General features: G+C 41.0%; 1 long non-coding RNA gene across 1 annotated transcript in view; it reads left to right on the forward strand.

Annotated features, from left to right (window-relative positions):
- The window catches only part of LOC126335380 (uncharacterized), a 561036-nt gene extending 541152 nt beyond the window's left edge, over positions 1-19884 (forward strand). The window contains exon 3 of the long non-coding RNA XR_007564864.1: positions 19737-19884. This is a non-coding gene — a long non-coding RNA (uncharacterized LOC126335380). The remainder of the gene's footprint in view (positions 1-19736) is intronic.
- Positions 19885-20125: the final 241 nt, after the last annotated feature.

The following is a 20125-nucleotide window of genomic DNA, read 5'->3' on the forward strand; positions in this document are numbered from 1 at the left end:
TATCTTATGAACAGAAGTCCTTCGACTGTAAGTATTTCAGCTCTGAAGGCTTTCCGATACGCATTTCTGAGCAAAAGCTCTGAAGGAATGACTGGTTTCCTTTTTTATTATTGGCGACTACCACTACGCACATCAGATACGCATCCTAGCAGTGCAGAGAAGAGTCTGAGCGTACGCTAATTTAAACAATAAATAAATGGCATAATAATACAGTACACTGAAAGGAATACGTAAGCTGCTTGCTATGAGCATATGGACATATAAATGAAAGTTAAGGTTGCTTTTAACGAAAGTAATCTCAGCTTTGTTCCCGAGCTACTACAACAAAACAGGAAGTTTAGGAGGTTAGCGAATTTAATTTACGGAATTAAATACAGTCGCTCGTGGCGATATAGTTCAGAAACAAGGGAAACTTGGGCAGCAAATTACGATGCTTGACGAGACACCGTTTCGCGCTTTGCGTCTTGTGCTAGGGCAACATGCACCAATAGACTCTGACTAAAACTGTCATAAAGGATATCGGCGGGACTACGTTCATGTCATTTAGTTTCAAAAATAAACTCTAAGAAGTAGTGAATGAAATCACTGCACGAAAAACCTGTGAAATTTCATAAACAGTATGCGCGATGATTTGTTTGTGCGTGCTTTCCTGCATAATTGAAGAGGCACATTATACTGTACTCACAAAAAGACGACAGCAGTGCAAGACAGGGAGCACAACACACAAAATACTAATGTAAATATTTGAGCGTGGCAATGAGACATTTTCGAAACACGTCGTGCTAAAAACGAAAAAAAAGTAAGTGGAGCAGTTTTTCATTATTTACAGAGTGAATGACAGTCGCAGGGTTTCCAAAAACATCTATTGTGATGAATGACATTGAGCGAAAGTTCCTGTTCCCACTCGTGATAGGCACTTGATGGAGAAGAAATGATACAAAACGTTAACTGAAAAAGTTCTTAATTCTTCCTGGCACCACTTTCCTCGTCAGCATCCTGTCTTTCTTTTTCTTCTTTTACATATTTGGATTATATGCATATTATGAAAATAATTTGATAAACTGATTTTGTTATGGCAAATTTTGTTTCTGACTAAGGATACATTGCAGATAATTAGTACCGAAGTTAATACGCTACAATGGAGTAAACGCGCCAACATTACAAATGCTGGAAATTTTCTAATTCGAAGAAAAATTATCGTTGGTTTAGCTCGTAGGGAGTGGCTGCAATGCGCGCACTGGCTATGAATCTGATACGCAATTTAATTTCACTAATATATTTGTGACAGTATAGCACGCTTATTTCTAAATATGCTACGTCCACTCTAAAGTGAGCCAAGTTAATATGTGCAATTCATTTATAGCAATGAGTATAGTATGGGGCCCTCGGTCATCAGCTTTAGCGGTCGTCCTCTCATAGGGAAGAGTGAAAGTTATTCCTCTTGAAAGTGAAGTTAGCAGAGGGTAGTGGGATCCTTTTGCTTTTGATACCCCAGGCTTTATATATTTAACACATTTCTGCAGAAAAATCCCCCAAGGGAATAATATTAGACACTAGGATGTATTAAATTTTCAGAAGGTTGAGATGTACAGTTCCTTTAAAAGGCCAACATGACCCTAGTACTTATTTGCTTCAACGACAATGCTACGGACAGAACACAAAAAGCTATGCGCATGCAAACGCTGATCTCTTTGGAGCAGGATTGTTACAAGCTTTGCAGCCATTTAAAATAATTCCCTTTTATCAGTAGAAACTAGTTGCAACAGTCCATTGGCCGCCACTTTAACAGCTTTCACCCAGGCTCAAACCACAGGAACTGATAAACGCGTGCATCGAACGCATTCGCGTTGTTCCAACGATTGCAACTGTACCTAGAAAGAACCTAGAAGCTTTGCTGGCCACCGATGTTCGGCGAGCGCGACGTTGTCAACTGGAGGTGAACGGAGGCAGTCGCCAACAGCTCCAATTTCTTCCTGACATTCACCTAACGTCTTACGACACTATCTGGTAAAGCACTTGCTCCTATGGGATTTCATGCCGTATCGTTTAACAGCACGTGGAAAAAAAAAAAACCACTACAACGCTCTTAAATACCAGCATACTGCGAAAATGTGTTTTCCCGGTGGACTATGGCGAAATTTCTCGAAGTTCTCTGGTTTTCGTTCATCACATACAGAATATTAAAAAAAAGAATCACATAGTGCTAGAGGTGGCATTACTGGTGAAAACTAGCAGAAATGTTCCAATTATGATATGTCTGCAGACGAACACCTGTTGAGATTTGGGCCAGTCTGCCTTCTCATTCCCGTCTGTTTGTTGCGTACATCCTTCAGACTTTTTCTCAATGAATCTCGCATTATTTGGAATATACACGAATCAAATTCACATGCATGGGTCGTAAGCTCCTGAAACACCTGCTCATGGTCGATAGGCTGGCCATACACCAATGTCTCGAAATGTCCCCACAACCAGAAATACGAAGGAGTACTACGCCACGATTCATTGAGAAAAGGGTGGTTGCCCAGTCATGCAAAATCACAGTTGTCTTTCTGAAAGGGTAGCGTTTTCCGAAGGTGCTGGTAATTTATCTCGTATAAACCGGTGATGCATTGCATATGTTAAACTCAACTTACTGCCCTGTAAGTCTGTCAGAGACAAATCCTGCTCAAAAATTGATGCTAAAGCGATCCTGATGCCTATCTTTATGATTTCCCGAGGATTGGGATCTGCCCGCGCATGCGTATTGTGGTAGTTTACTATGCTGCAGAAGTAAGACGGCACACACGAACAAATACTACACATTACTCGTCGCAAGTAAACCAGCTTATTTCTCAACAGGTATTGATTTCCGGGTATGTAATTATAGGAACTTTTCTTCGAGTATTTACAAATATTACGTCCTGTAAGACACTTCTCTTTAAACACTCTCTGTGGCATTGAAAACAGCTTCCAGTCGTCTCGGTATGGATAAATATATGTCCTGTACCGTTTTCAGGAGAATGTTACACCATACCTCTGGTAAGTTCAAGGAACAATGATGGAGGTGCATAGCGATCATGCAGCCTTCTCTCCACGCAGCCTCCTCTCACAAAGTATCAACAATATTGAGAACATGTGACTATAATGGCCAGGGGAGAGGCAAAAATTCATCTTTGGTCTCAGGAATCTAGTCGTGGACGATGCGACCTGTATGAACAGGGTCACTTTCGCCTTGAACACAGTTTCGCCATTGGGTACAAGCATTGTACAATGGAATGGACAAGATAAAAGAAAATGGTCGCATAATCCTTGACAGTAGCTCGACCTTGCAGAAGCCCATGGAATAAAACGATATGGATGTCCAAATTATCACCGGTTACCCACCATGTTTCACTGCCAGGGCGTAAACTCGGGCAGAAGTTGACAAAGTGTGAAACGAGACTTGTCCGCCTAGTGACTTTGGTCCGTTTCTCCATAGTCCTGGCTTATGTCTTCGGCACCAAGATTTCCTGTTACTGTCATTTGCATCGCTGATACGTGGCTTTCGAGTTCGCCTTAGGTTCTACATCTAAATCTACGTGATTACTCTGCTATTCACAATAAGGTGCCTGGCAAAGGGTTAAATAAACCACTTTCAAGCTGTCTCTCTACCGTTCCGCTCTCGAACTGCACGCGGGAAAAACGAGCACTTAAATTTTTCTCTGCGAGCCCTCACTTCTCTTATTTTATCGTGATGATCGTTTCTCGCTGTGTAGGTGAGTGCCAGCAGAATGTTTTCGCAACCAGAGGAGAAAACTGGTGAATGAAATTTCATGAGAAGACCCCTTCACAACGAAAAACGCCTTTGTGTTAATGATTGGCACTCCAATTCACGTATCACGTCTGTGACACTATCTTCTCTATTTCGCGATAATACAGAACGAGCTGCCCTACTTTGTACTTTTTCTATGTCATCCCACCTGATACGGATCCCATACTGCACAGCAGTACTCCAGAATACAAGCGTGGTATAAAAGAGTCTCTTTAGCAGTCTTTGGTTTGCTCTACACACAATATTATCTATGTGATCGTTACAATTTAAGTTATTTGTAATTGTTATCCCTAAGTATTTAGCAGAATTTAAGCTTTTAGATTTATGTGACTTACCGCGTAATCCAAATTTAGCGGATTTATTTTAGTACTCATTTGAATAACTTCACTCTTTTCTTTATTCACGGTGAACTGCCACTTTTCGCACTATACAGATATCTTATCTAAATCATTTTGCAAGTTGTTTTGATCATCTGATGACTTTACAAGTCGGTAAATGACAGCATCATCTGCAAACAATCTAAGAAGGCTACTCAGATTGTCTCCAATGTCGTTAATATAGATCAGGAACAACAGAGCGCCTATAACACTTCCTTGGGGAACGCCGGATATTACTTCTGTTTTACTCGATGACTTCCCGTCTATTACTACGAACTGTGACCCTTCTGACAGGAAATCACGAATCCCGTCGCACAACTGAGGCGACATTCCGTAGGTACGCAGTTTGGTTAGGAGACGGTTGTGAGGAACGGTGTCGAAAGCCTTCTGGATATCTAGAAATATGGAATCAATTTGACATCCCCTGTCGATAGCACTTATTACTTCATGAGTATGGAGCTCTCTTCGTGTGCGTGTTGCTGCTGACAGGGTTCCGACGTTCAGTTCTGCAGTGACTTGTAGCTGTCGTTTCCTAATTTTTCGATACAATCATGTTGAATGACCGTCTGTCGCAATCATTAACTTACACTTTCATCCGCGTTGTGACTTAGAGGCTGATACTTTCAGCTTTCCTAGATGCGGTATAAATCTTCAATACGGTGCCTCTTGATTCATCAAACACTTCCGCTGCCTTGGTTACCGAAGTACCCATCAAACGAGCAACGACAGTTTGCCGACGTTCGCATTTACTTAGCTCCTACATAATAAAGTCACAACTACATACAACACTGTTCTGACCAAGACGGACACTTGAAACGTGTTGTGGACATTGCACAAGCGCTTTTCATGGTCAAAAACAACAGCGAAAGCTGCAGGCTTGGGCACCATCTCCATTTATGTTCTAGGCATGCATTCCGCACGCTGTTTTCATATTTTTGTCCAACCTCCGTATAGTCATACTAAATAGGTTCACCTCGTAATCACTGAAACGTCTCTGTGAAGTCGTTTCATAAGACGCTTGTTGAATTCGGTACAACCTATTCATTTTACTACCTGATTTTAGCTCAATTCATCAACTCTTCCAGAAAGACTGAGCACTCAAATAAGGCCTATTGGTTATTATATGTGTGTTTTAATGTGGGTTTCGGTTTTGTTTTGTGGGAATCGCTGAATTGGTCATCGCCTGCTGGGAGCAGACGATGTTGCTTCTCGTTCAAAGGAGAGCATAGGATGACCAACTTAGGTTTCCAATACCTGAACCATCTTAGTCGAGGGCTGTGTCGAAGGTTGTTTTTGTGTGTGAGGTTGGTGACGGAGGGCTACCCCTCTGGTAGCTTCCGCTGCTCGAGGAGCTAGGTAATCTCTAAAGAGAAAGAGACACTCTTCGGTGAATGCTTGGTGACTACGGATCGTAGTTATTAAGGGGGGTTTCAGGTGATAGGAATCAGGTTGAGTTAGGACTTTGTTATGTTAAACTGGTGAAATTCTTAAGAACTTCAGCTTAAGTGAAGCGTGTGAAGCGAGTTATTTTTTTAATGATTTTTAATCTTATATTTTGTGGAAATTGCTTTTGTCTTTGTGTGTCGATTTTGTGCCACGTGTTTGGTAATCAATGACCCTTCTGGTCCACCACGGCACCGCAATAGGCTTTATTTTAACAATTTGCTTGTTTAATGAGCTACAATTTCTGCAAGAGTATCCGTTCTTTCGTGCGCTTTCTGCAAAGCAGCACAACCGTTTGAGTCAGAATGCACCACGTACTCTAGTTCGGCCGTTTGCAAGCAGCAGATGCAATTAGCATGTTAAATAATTATCGCACAGCCTTGCGTATTGGTTGAACCTATGTCCAGAATAGTGTATGCGTAGAATCGTAATGCAAATGTCACTGAGATGTGTTTATGGTATTAAGGAAAGGAGATGATAGTATAATGGTCTTCCACCCCCGCCTTCTGTGTTTCTTCTTGCTGTAGTTAAATTGTACTCTGGTTCATTCTCACGTAATTCTTATTTAAATATATCGAGTCAGGCAACAGTTATGTGTAGTTAGGATGTGCAAGCAAATATTTAGTTACAATAAATACCTTACGTGAAAGATAAATTCTTTGGTGTCGATCTTACCCCCTTACTCTGATTTCCAATCCTGAATTAATCAAGTTGCTTCATGCACGACATGGAGTGCTATTTATCTGGCTGCTTAAAGAAATTTGCGTACTTGTAATTAAATTATTAAAGTAATGAAACTAATAATTTTCCAGCTCCGTTTTTTCTGAATGGTTAGGAAGGGTTTGGGCTGGTGGTGACCCTGAATTTCTGAATTTTTATCATTATTTGTTCGAGAGAAGCAGCTAGAAATGCGAGATAACGTATGTGGCTCGATGAGAAACGTCGTAAAGATAGTAATACGTTACACCACTAATTCGCAAAGATATCTCTGAACCAGTTCGACTGTGGGCTCATACTTCCTGGAAAGTTCCTGCTTCTACTATAGTTTACTTTCACTCTTATTACTTTTCGTTATTAACTGTGGTGCGACAGGTATATGGCTAGCGCTGTGTTAAGTATGAGACTGAAACGGCCAAGTTTGAGATCACTGATTTTTTGGTGATTTTTGCCGGAGGTATAGAAAACCTGATACCACGTGCAGGTTTCGCAGAGCGAGCGCTGACTTACCCATGTGGTCCTCCTCCTCCCTCCCCCACCATCCACCCGCAACACGCGTGGGAGGTCTGGCCGCCCGCCGCGGCGTGTTTCATGTGCTGATCCCCGTGGAGGTCGCGGAACGGTTGTGCCGAACTCGGCTGAACCTCGTGTTTTTGCTGTGCGGCCGCCTGCGGCGTCGGACGCTCCCTGGGGCCTGGGCTGGAGCATCCCATGAAGCCCGTCAGTGGTCTTCAGAGAGACAGCAGGGCCCCGTCACTCAGCTGACAGGGGCGGGGGAGGGGGGGGGGGGGGGGGGACACCACCGGGCGAAAAACCTGAGCACTCAGCCATGTGAGATGAGATGTCGCCGGGCACCCCGGGCCGTCCGTCTTCTGGCGAAGTGGACGTCCAACCGTTGGGTGTTTGCCAACGTAGCGGTTCCTGGAGGTTCAGTGTGAATGCTGGCCAGGGGACAAAGAAAACAGAAACTGCAAACAGACGAATTATGACATCCACTCGGGGCCACAGCCAACGAAACAAAAACTAGTCTCATGATAGTTCGTTTGTGTAGAAACTGTAATCAGTCGCTCTTTTTTTATTGGTGAATTGGTCACTTAGGATGACACTACAACTTCATTTTGTCCTCTTTATCTGGAGCTTCCTCTGTTACCAATACCCTTTCTTAATGTCATTAATCTGTTGCTTCCGTTCTTACACCCATGTTCTTCCGCTGATTGTAGCCCTTCATTTGACTTGAAACCTTGCGAAACTTTGCTTTCTGTTTCGAAACTTGTATCGTTATAACATGAGTCCCTTTGGTGTGTTATACCTCTCTGGGTGTTTCCGAGCTTTCTTTCCACATCGTGGCGGTCTTCCTGTTCCAGAGGTAATCAAATATTTCTTTGTGTAGTCTATTTTTGCCTATTCTGCACAGTTGTCCATCAAAGATCAACCTCCTTTTCCTCATGGCCTCCGAGTTTTTCTCCACATTCTTTTATCCTTCTTGATTGTCCTGAGGTTTACAGATGAACTCAATCTCGATTGCACTCATGAGACTTTGTACGATTGTGCTTCCCGCGATCTCTAACTACACTAACTTGTAGTCCTGTTTCTTCTATACTGTTTGTTCTTTAATTTCACAGTCCTGGGTTTATTGGCTGCAGATCTACATGTAACAATGTCTTTGGCCTACATTTTCAGTTCCACGAATCTTCTGCAGCAAAAAGCTATCATGTCACATAATTTGCACCAACCAGACATCTCTTCTCTTCTTAATCATCTGAAACAGCCCTCGGTTTTATTTAGTTCCCTAGAAGAAACTTCCATTTAAATACCTTCCCATGGGATATTGAGTATCCTTTTGCAGCAACACATTTAGAACCCTTGAATCCGTCTCTTTTCATCCATCATAGATGTTTAGGACTCTCCCCCATAAAAAAAGCACCCGCCAGCTAAATGTCTTATCTTCCAGCGGCAGCCTATGTGCGTTTGCTGTGAAAATTCTTTTCCTTTCACAGAGTGCTGCCTTGGCCTAATATATTCTGCATCTTTCTGCTTCCCTGTGCTGTCACAATGTTTTCCAAATGGACAACATTTTGTATATTTTCGAGACTCTACCTGTTCAGTGATACACTTACAAGCGCACTGAGTTTTCTAACGAACGGTATTCTCTTTCTCAACCTGTTTTTTTATTGTTTTCCAAAAGACACAGGGAGGGGTATTATGTCATTATTGCATCCAAATAAAGTTATGCAGTAACTTTCTGCGAATCACGTAATCATTTCCAATGAAAGCTCCACATTTCATAGTCTCTGTGCAGAAGATGCAGTGACGGAACACTGGTGTTTGTCACCCCATCTACGTCGACATTTTCAGAGATGGTGATCTGATAGTGCAAGCACTGACAAAAAAGTCGCTCTTTCGCGATTCAACGGAATCCTCTTGCGATTCGCCTGCATCCATCTGAAGAAACCACTGAAAAGTTAAAGCAAGTTGCCCTGAATTTTTTATCAACACTAATACTCTCTAAAGGGAATCGTGTGCGCTGCCTCGGTCGATAGATTAGATTAGATTAATACTTGTTCCATAGATCATGAATACGACACTTCGTAATGATGTGGAACGTGTCAGGTTAATAAAAGATGTCTGTACAAGAAATTACATTACACAAAATATTGCATGACACTAATGATTAATTTTTTTAATTTAGTTTATATCTAAAAATTCAGCCAATGAGTAGAAGGAGTTGTCATCTAGAAATTCTTTTAATTTATTTTTAAATGTTAGTTGGCTATCTGTCAGGCTTTTGTTGCTGTTTGGTAGGTGCCCAAAGACTTTTGTGGCAGCATAATTTACCCCTTTTTGTGCCAAAGTCAGATTTAACCCTGCATAGTGAAGATCATCTTTTCTCCTGGTGTTATAGGTATGCACACTGCTATTACTTTTGAATTGGGTTGGATTATTATCAACAAATTTCATAAGGGAATATATATACTGTGAGGTTACTGTGAGGATCCCTAGATCCTTAAATAGATGTCTGCAGGATGACCGTGGGTGGGCTCCAGCAATTATTCTGATTACACGTTTTTGTGCAATGAATACTTTTCTACTCAACGATGAATTACCCCAGAATATGATGCCATACGAAAGCAGTGAATGAAAGTAGGCATAGTAAGCTAATTTACTGAGATTCTTATCACCAAAATTTGCAATAACCCTAATAGCATACGTAGCTGAACTCAGACGTTTCAGCAGACCGTCAATGTGTTGCTTCCAGTTTAACCTCTAATCAATGGACACACCTAAAAATTTTGAAAATTCTACCTTAGCTACAGACTTCTGTTCAAATTCTATATTTATTACTGGAGTTGTGCCATTTACTGTACAGAACTGTATATACTGTGTTTTATCAAAATTTAAAGAGAGTCCGTTTGCTGAGAACCACTTAATAATTTTGTGAAAAACATCATTTACAATTACATCACTTAGTTCTTGGTTTTTGGATGTTATTACTATACTTGTATCATCAGCAAAAAGAACTAACTTTGCATCTTCATCAATGTGGAATGGTAAGTCATTAATGTATATCAAGAACAGTAAAGGACCTAAGACCGAACCCTGTGGGACCCCGTGCTTGATAGCACCCCAGTTTGAGGAATCAGCTGTTGTTTTAACATTACACGAACCACTTATTTCAACTTTCTGCATTCTTCCAGTTAAGTATGAATTAAACCATTTGTGCACTGCCCCACTCAAACCATAATGATTTAGCTTATCTAAAAGAATTCCATGATTTACACAATCAAAGGCCTTTGAGAGATCACAAAAAAATACCAATGGGTGATGTCCGGTTATTCAGAGCATTTAATATTTGATCAGTGAAAGCATATATAGAATTTTCTGTTGAAAAGCCTTTCTGAAAACCAAACTGACATTTTGTTAGTACTTTATTTTTACAAATATGGGAGGCTACTCTTGAATACATTACTTTCTCAAAAATTTTTGATAGAGCTGTCAGAAGAGAGATTGGGCGGTAGTTGTTGACATCCGACATATCCCCCTTTTTATGCAATGGTTTTACAATGGCATATTTCAGTCTATCAGGGAAAACACCCTGCTCCAAAGAGCTATTACATACATGGCTGAGAATCCTACTTATCTGTGGGGAACAAGCTTTAAGTACTTTGCTGGAAATGCCATCAATTCCGTAAGAGCTTTTACTTTTCAGTGAGTTTATTATTTTACTGATTTCAGAGGGAGAGGTTGGTGGAATTACAGTTGTTTCAAACTGCGCAGGTATGGCCTCTTCTATTAATAGCCTTGCCTCTTCTAGTGAAGATCTAGATCCTATTTTCTCCACAACATTTAAAAAATGATTATTCAAAATATTTTCAATTTCTGATTGTTTGTTAGTGCACTTGTCATTCTGTTTTATTGCACTAAAGTCTTCCTGTGCTCTTGGTTGCCCTGTTTCCCTTTCAATAATATTCCAAATTGTTTTAATTTTATTATCAGAGTTACTGATCTCAGACATGATACACATGCTTCTGGACTTTTTAATAACTTTTCTTAGTACCGCACAATAGTTTTTATAATATTGAACAATTTCGGGGTCAGTACTCCCTCTTGCTGTTAGATACAGTTCTCTTTTACGGTTGCAAGATATTCTTATTCCTTTAGTTAGCCAAGGTTTTTTATATGTTTTCTTGGAATTATGTTTAACTATTTTCTTGGGAAAACAATTTTCAAATACCCTTAAAAATGTATTGTGAAATAAGTTATATTTCAAGTTTGCATCGGGTTCCTTATACACTTCATCCCAGTCTAGCTGCTGTAGGCTTTCCCTAAAGTTTGCAATATTTATATTGTTAATTGAACGCACTGTTTTGAAAGTCTGATTTATTATACTGCATGGAGCTATGTCATGTACTGTAACAAGCTGTGCACTATGATCTGAAAGACCATTCTCAACAGGATAAGCATTTATGTCCCTAAACTTATCTTGGTCTATAAAAAAGTTATCTATCAATGTACTGCTGTTCTTTGTTATCCGAGTAGGAAAATCAATGACGGAGCTCAAATTGAAAGAACTGAGTAATACTAAAAGGTCATTCTTCCTATTACACTCTTTCAGGGAATCAACACTGAAATCCCCACAAATGATAATTTGCTTCCCCCTGTCTGACAGATAGCACAACAAAGCATCCAAGTTTTCTAGAAATAGCTGGAAATTCCCTGAGGGGGACCTATACACTGTTACAATTATGAAAGTGCCATCATTTAGTTTAAGTTCAGTGGCACATGCTTCCATATGTTGCTCTACACAAAATTTTTTAGTTTCTAAATTTTTTGCACTGTGGAAGCTTTTGACATATATGGCAACTCCTCCTCTCATCATATTATCTCTACTTACATGTGCAGCTAATTTGTACCCATTGATGCTAACCTTTTGCATATCAGTGACAATGTGATGCTCAGACAGGCATAGTATATCTATTACATTCTTGGTTTCTATATCTTCTAAACAAAGCAGAAGCTCATCAATTTAATTCTTCAATCCCCCAATATTTTGATGAAATATACTAACAGTATTTTTCACTTTACTTTTGTGATTATCTTGAACTTTTTTAACATCTTTAGTACTTTTATTCTTCAATCCCCCAATATTTTGATGAAATATACTAACATTATTTTTCACTTTACTTTTGTGAGTATCTTGAACTTTTTTAACATCTTTAGTACTTGCCTGGCTGAGTTTCCCACTGGACACTGATCTTACACTAAAAAAGAGTTTCCACCATGAGATGTAGTTCCTCCCCCCTTTAAATTTCCTGCTATCAGCCCAGCCAGTTTACCCTTCCCTTTCCTGTTGAGGTGTAGGCCATGTCTAGTATAGTCCCACCTACAGAGTGAATCAACAGGAACCACACCAATGTGTGACCCTGCACCAGATCCAAGTAGCCGTTCCAACTCCAAATTAACTCTCCTGACAGAAGAGGTCAAATGAGGTCGGTCGTGGCGCTCCAGAACCGACACAAACCCAACACTGGTATGATTCGATGCCGATGCAATCTTTGCCAGGTCACACTCTATGCTGTACCCCGGATCTCTGTCAATACTGTTGCCCGGCCCACCCACAATAACCACGGTCTCTTCCTTAGTAAAACCTTTACATAGTGAACCTAAATCCTCTGTAACCTGCCTAAGTTCAGCACTAGGTTTGAAAAAACTTGTGACCTGGTAATCCAACCCTAATTCATCCTGCAGAAGTTGGTCCACACCCCTAGCATGCGAACTACCTAGCAACAAGACTTTCTTTCTCTTTGCAGACATCCCTACATTCTTAATCAATTTGCTGCTGAAAGCTTGTTGAGCCCTGTCTACATCTACTTCTGTGAGAGGCTCATCAGTTTCTGACTGAGGCAACAGGTCAAACCTATTTTGTACATTAATAACAAAGCTGTCAGAAGAATTTCTTGGCCTGTTCCTCATGCCTGTTGCCACTTCCCACCCCTGTTTACCCTTCTCTCCCCTTAACCTGCCCAGTTCTCGCCTAGCCTCATCTAACTCAGCCTGAAGGGCAGCAATTTTCCCCTCCTGTTCCACAATCTTCCTATCTCTACTGCATAGCCTACAGAACCACTGATGAGTCTCGCTCATTTTCCCAATTCCCACGCCACTACAGTCGCCCCAATGAAAAAAGTTACTACATCCATCACACCAGACCCCGGAGCTAACGATCCTACGGCACGTCAGGCACTTTACACTCATGGTACAAATCGATTTTAGTGACAGAAAGACAACTAAGTTACCGGAAAACAATGAAAATACGTGTACGAAAAATTAGGCCTACTCGCGACTATGTAAACAGATGACGATACTCTACAGATATAAAGGGGCAGCAAACGTATTTAGCACACTAAACTATCAGTAAATGCACTTAAGATTGCGGTATGAAGTTTAATCTGAAAACTCAAAAGTTCGGCCTGGCCGCGATATGTAAACAAAACGAACTTTACGTGATTACTGTGAAAATACGCGAGTAAGACAAAAACCTTTAATGGTACGCTTGCAGAGCACTATAATTAACGTAATAAATTAGTTTAAAGTGTTAAAAAACAGTTTATTACTACTTAAATTACTTATCTTGTACAAGAGCTGTGACTCAGACGTCCGTGTAGCAGGCGCAGGGCTACCAACACTTCCCGCAGGGCTACCACTGCCAACCGGCCTTTAAAAAGGCGATGGGTAACGAGATACGGAAACAAACATATCCACCAGTTAGTTCAGTAGAACAGTATAATTGCCTATAGACGATTTGTAAATACACTGCCGGCCATTAAAACTGCGACACCATGAAGGACACGCAAATGATTAGTGTTTCATCGCTAGTGACCGAAAGTAGGCACGGGTGATGCCACCTACAATCCGTTTTAAAGACAGAATATGAGGTGGGCATCTTTGAGGAACCGCATTTTAGTGTCGGTTGTTTATGAGAAGATCGTGTTACTGCTCATGTAAGAAGGAACAAAGTCTAACAAGACGTTCACAACACTGTAAAGTGACAAAATTCATGGGATACCTCCTCGAACCATGGACCTTGCCGTTGGTGGGGAGGCTTGCGTGCCTCAGCGATACAGATAGCCATACCGTAGGTGCAACCACAACGAAGGGGTATCTGTTGAGAGGCCAGACCAACGAGTGGTTCCTGAAGAGGGGTAGTTTTATGGGCAACAGTCTGGATGATTGACTGATCTGGCCTTGTAACAATAAACAAAACAGCCTTGCTGTGCTGGTACTGCGAACGGCTGAAAGCAAGGGGAAACTACATCCGTAATTTTTCCCGAGGGCATGCAGCTTTACTGTATGATTAAATGATGATGGCGTCCTCTTGGGTAAAATATTCCGGAGGTAAAATAGTCCCCCATTCGGATCTCCGGGCGGGGACTACTCAAGAGGATGTCGTTATCAGGAGAAAGAAAACTGGCGTTCTACGGATCGGAGCGTGGCATGTCAGATCCCTTAATCGGGCAGGTAGGTTAGAAAATTTAAAAAGGGAAATGGATAGGTGAAAGTTAGATATAGTGGGAATTAGTGAAGTTCGATGGCAGGAGGAACAAGACTTCTGGTCAGGTGACTACAGTGTGATAAACACAAAATCAAATAGGGGTAATGCAGGAGTAGGTTCAATAATGAATAGGAAAATAGGAATGCGGGTAAGCTACTACAAACAACATAGTGAATGCATTATTTTGGCCAAGATAGATACGAAGCCCACACCTACTACAGTAGTACAAGTTTATATGCCAACTAGCTCTGCAGATGACGAAGAAATTGAAGAAATGTATTATGAAATAAAAGAAATTATTCAGAAAGTGAAGGGTGACGAAAATTTAATAGACATGGGTAACTGGAATTCGGTAGTAGGAAAAGGAGAGAAGGAAATGTAGTAGGTTAATATGGACTGGGGCTAAGAAATGAAAGAGGAAGCCGCCTGGTAGAATATTGCACAGAGCACAACTTAATCATAGCTAACACTTGGTTCAAGAATCATAAAAGAAGGCTGTATACATGGAAGAAGCCTGGAGATACTGACAGGTTTCAGATAGATTATATAATGGTACGACAGAGATTTAGGAACCAGGTTTTAAATTGTAAGGCATTTCCAGGGGCAGATGTGGACACTGCCTACAATCTCTTGGTTATGACCTGTAGATTAAAACTGAAGAAACTGCAAACAGGTGGATATTTAAGGAGATTGGACCTGGATAAACTAAAAGAACCAGAGGTTGTACGGAGTTTCAATGAGAGCATAAGGGAGCAATTGACAGGAATGGGGGAAAGAAATACAATACAAGAAGAATGGGTAGCTTTGAGGGATGAAGTAGTGAAGGCAGCAGAGGATCAAGTAGGTAAAACGACGAGGGCTAGTAGAAATCCTTGGGTAACAGAAGAAATATTGAATTTAATTGATGAAAGGAGAAAATATAAAAATGCAGTAAATGAAGCAGGCAAAAAGGAATACAAACGTCTCAAAAATGAGATCGACAGGAAGTGCAAAATGGCTAAACAGGGATGGCTAGAGGACAAATGTAAGGATGTAGAGGCTTATCTCACTAGCGGTAAGACAGATACTGCCTACAGGAAAATTAAAGAGACCTTTGGAGAAAAGAGAACCACTTGCATGAATATCAAGAGCTCAGATGGAATCCCAGTTCTAACCAAAGAAGGGAAAGCAGAAAGGTGGAAGGAGTATACAGAGGGTCTATACAAGGGCGATGTACTTGAGGACAATATTATGGAAATGGAAGAGGATGTAGATGAAGATGAAATGGGAGATACGATACTGCGTGAAGAGTTTGACAGAGAACTGAAAGACCTGAGTCGAAACAAGGCCCCCAGAGTAGACAACATTCCATTGGAACTACTGACGCCCTTGGGAGAGCCAGTCATGACGAAACTCTACCATCTGGTGAGAAAGATGTATGAGACAGTCGAAATACCCTCAGACTTCAAGAAGAATATAATAATTCCAATCCCAAAGAAAGCAAGTGTCGACAGATGTGAAAATTACCGAACTATCAGTTTAATAAGTCACAGCTGCAAAATACTAACGCGAATTCTTTACAGACGAACGGAAAAACTAGTAGAAGCCAACCTCGAGGAAGATCAGTTTGGATTTCGTAGAAATGTTGGAACACGTGAGGCAATACTGACCCTACGACTTATCTTAGAAGGTAGATTAAGGAAGGGCAAACCTACGTTTCTAGCATTTGTAGACTTAGAGAAAGCTTTTGACAATGTTGACTGGAATACTCTCTTTCAAATTCTGAAGGTGGCAGGGGTAAAATACAGGGAGCGAATGGCTATTTACAATTTGTACAGAAACCAGATGGCAGTTATAAGAGTCGAGGGACATGAAAGGGAAGCAGTGGTTGGGAAGGGAGTGAGACAGGGTTGTAGCCTCTCCCCGATGTTATTCAATCTGTATATTGAGCAAGGAGTGAAGGAAACAAAAGAAAAATTCGGAGTAGGTGTGAAAGTCCATGGAGAAGAAATAAAAACTTTGAGGTTCGCCGATGACATCACAATTCTGTCAGAGACAGCAAAAGACTTGGAAGAGCAGTTGAACGGAATGGATAGTGTCTTGAAAGGAGGATATAAGATGACCATCAACAAAAGCAACACGAGGATAATGGAATGTAGTCGAATTAAGTTGGGTGATGCTGAGGGAATTAGATTAGGAAATGATACACTTAAAGTAGTAAAGGAGTTTTGCTATTTGGGGAGCAAAGTAACTGATGATAGTCGAAGTAGAGAGGATATAAAATGTAGACTGGCAATGGCAAGGAAAGCGTTTCTGAAGAAAAGAAGTTTGTTAACATCGAGTATAGATTTAAGTGTCAGGAAGTCATTTCTGAAAGTATTTGTATGGAGTGTAGCCATGTATGGAAGTGAATCATGGACGATAACTAGTTTGGACAAGAAGAGAATAGAAGCTTTCGAAATGTGGTGCTACAGAAGAATGCTGAAGATTAGATGGGTAGATCATATAACTAATGAGGAAGTATTGAATAGGATTGGGGAAAAGAGAAGTTTGTGGCACAACTTGACCAGAAGAAGGGATCGGTCGGTAGGACATGTTCTGAGGCATCAAGGGATCACCAATTTAGTATTGGAGGGCCGCGTGGAGGGTAAAAATCGTAGAGGGAGACCGAGAGATGACTACACTAAGCAGATTCAGAAGGATGTAGGTTGCAGTAGGTACTGGGGGATGAAGAAACTTGCACAGCATAAAGTAGCATGGAGAGCTGCATCAAACCAGTCTCAGGACTGAAGACCACAACAACAACAACACCTCCTAATATGGCGTCGGACCTCCTTTCACCTCGTGCAGTGCAGCAGCTCAAAGTGATATCGACTCAACAAGTCGTTGGAAATCCTTTGGAGAGATATTGACCATGCCGCCTCTATATTCGTCCATAACAGCTGAAGTGTTTCTAGTGCAGGATTTTGTGCACGAACCGACCTGTCGGTTATGGTTCATAATGATGTGAGGCGATCTGGGTGGCCAGATCATTCACTCAAATTGTCCAGAACGCTCTTCAAACCAAAAACGGACTACCGTGACCCAGTGACATGACTTGGTTTTTGCGAACATAAGTTCATAAATGGCTGAAAATGGCCTCCAAGTGTCCGAATATAGTAATTTACAGTCAATGATCGATTGAGTTGGACCAGGGGACCCGCTCCATGTAAATACAGCCCACAGATTTATAAACCCACCACAAGTTATCACAGTGCTTGGTTGACGACTTGGGTCCATGGTTTCATGGGATCTGCACCAGAGTCGAATCCTACGATCAGCTCTTCCCACTTAAAATCAGGCCTCATCTAACAAGGCCACGATTTTCCAGTCGTCTAGGATCCAACCGATAATTTCACGAGCCCAGGAGAAGCGCTGCTTGCGATGTTGTGATGTTAGCAAAGGCACTCGCCTCGATTGTCTGCCGCCGTAGCCGATTAACTCGAAATGTCGCCGCACTGTCCTCATGGATACTTTCATCGAACGTCCCACATTAATTTCGGCATTATATCAAGCATCGTTGCTTGTCTGTTAGCACTTACAGCTCTACGCAAAGGCCACTGCTCTCAATAGTTATGTGAAGACCGTCCAGCACTGTGCTGACCCTGGTGAGAGGTAATTCCTGAAATCGGGTATTCTCGGAACACTCTTGACTCTCTGCATATCGGAGTATTTCATTCCCTAATGATATCTGAAACAGAACGTCCCATGCGTCTTGCTCCTACCACCATTCTGTGTTCGAAGTCTGTAAATTTCTGTCGAGCGGCCATAATCACGTCGGAAAACTTTTCACATGATTCACCTGGGTACAAATGACAGCTCCCGCAATGCACTGTCCTTTTATGCCGCATGTGCAAGTTACTAACGCCATCTGTATACGTTCATATCGCACTCCCATGACTTTTGCCACCTCGGAGCATGCGGCACTGTATCCCATAACGCGCCAGCTATATCTACAGCTAACGCTAATGGAACGAACGACAGAGGGCGAGTCGTTTGGAGAGCGTTATACACGCAGCCGCTTCGGACAAAATGTGAGCATTTCCGACGTATTGTTTACAGTGGTGGACGATGAGAAACTGGTAGAATGGATTAAAAAATTTCCAAGCATCTAAGCTGTATACTTACCGCTAGGCCAGGACCAAACTATGATTAATAATGCTTCCAGACAAATAGTAGAATTCGTGGAGAGAACAAGTAAGAAACGTACTGTATATTTTCGTTTTAATAATAATGAAGCGTAAAAAAGCAAGTATCAGAAACTGCTCTATGTTAAATAGGTTTATTTTATAAATATATGCTTACATATTTTCAGAAATACTCCGTAACGCTATGAAGTTCGAAGCCTACTGAGTCCTCTTAACTTAATTACTTTGTCATGGTATTATCCCTGCATCTATGCGGATGCTGAAGTAATCTGCAAATGAATCTCGCACAGAAAATCTTTCAACGTGCGAATAATCTCCACTGCTTCCTAATGATCCGAGTTCTGCAGTAAGTGCTGCTTAATTCAAAATGAGGCTGGTTATATTTCTCTAAGACTGCATCTCTAAGTAAATTATGTCAACAGGAAGCAACAGTAATCAATTTATCAGTCGTTTGTGGCTTTAGACTGGATGGTGAATATAACAGGCGAAATGTTTGAGTTAACAGAGCGAAAGCATCTTCAGAAACTCTACGAGCTCTTGAATGACGGTAGTGAGAAACAAATGTTTTTAATCAGTACTAGCAATTCGACGAGTGAAACGTTCCAACATCTTGCGATGTAATCGAAATGCCTCGTCGCCTACAAAACCATGTATCACTACTAGTTCCGAATTCGGGCAGCTATCTCACCACTTCCAAATTATTACTATTATTACTTTCGTCCAAAATTCTACTGTCGCCTTCCTGCCCGTATGGCCAGACAACAACGAAAATCAATTTGCGGTTCACGTCTACCACTGCAACAAGAACGCTAGAGAAAAAAAATGTATAATTGTAATACAATAAACCTGGTTGCTTTGGGGAAAAAATTCGAACATGTTTTCCATCGATGGCACCAACACTGTTAGGAAATTGCAACTTTTCTTCAAATTCTTTACATTTTGATTTTAAGTGATCAGTGGGATCGTTGGCAGAAGTATCGTCTCTAATTCCTTCCGTAAAACTAGTAACACAACTCGTAAGACGTTGCCAACGTAGCTAGAAGATATTCTGAACGAAAACGCCAAAGATATAAAAATTTCTCCTGTTGCCTTAAATTTAAAAACAAAATAAAAATAATATACTTGTAATATTCAAAATTACTACTACTTTTAGTACTAATACTATAATAATTATTTAATTAAGCTGTTTGTTTTAGGGAAGATTGCAAGAAAAGGTGGCGCGACATTAAATACACACATCAAAAAAGGCAGAGGAAAGACAAAACTACTGCAAGTTCTACTTGTAGTAAAGGCACTGAATGGGAACTGACTGATATGTTCACGATTTTACACAGAGTGGATCAGAAGCGAGTAAGTTCCCACCGTGTTTCCTCATTTTCCTTACTTTTCTCTCCGTTTAATTTTTATTATGTATATTAAATTGTTTTTATAATACATTTCACAGAAATACATCCATCGTTGAGGGAGATGGCAAGTTCACGTGAAGCGAGATACAGAGAGGTGTGCCATACTTCGTCCAATAACGATGTTTCTCCAGGAAACCTCGAAGACATCACGCCATTCAGACCTCTCGTTAACAGGAGAC

The sequence above is a fragment of the Schistocerca gregaria genome, chromosome 2, assembly GCF_023897955.1.
Source record: "Schistocerca gregaria isolate iqSchGreg1 chromosome 2, iqSchGreg1.2, whole genome shotgun sequence".
Taxonomy (NCBI): Eukaryota; Metazoa; Arthropoda; class Insecta; order Orthoptera; family Acrididae; genus Schistocerca; species Schistocerca gregaria.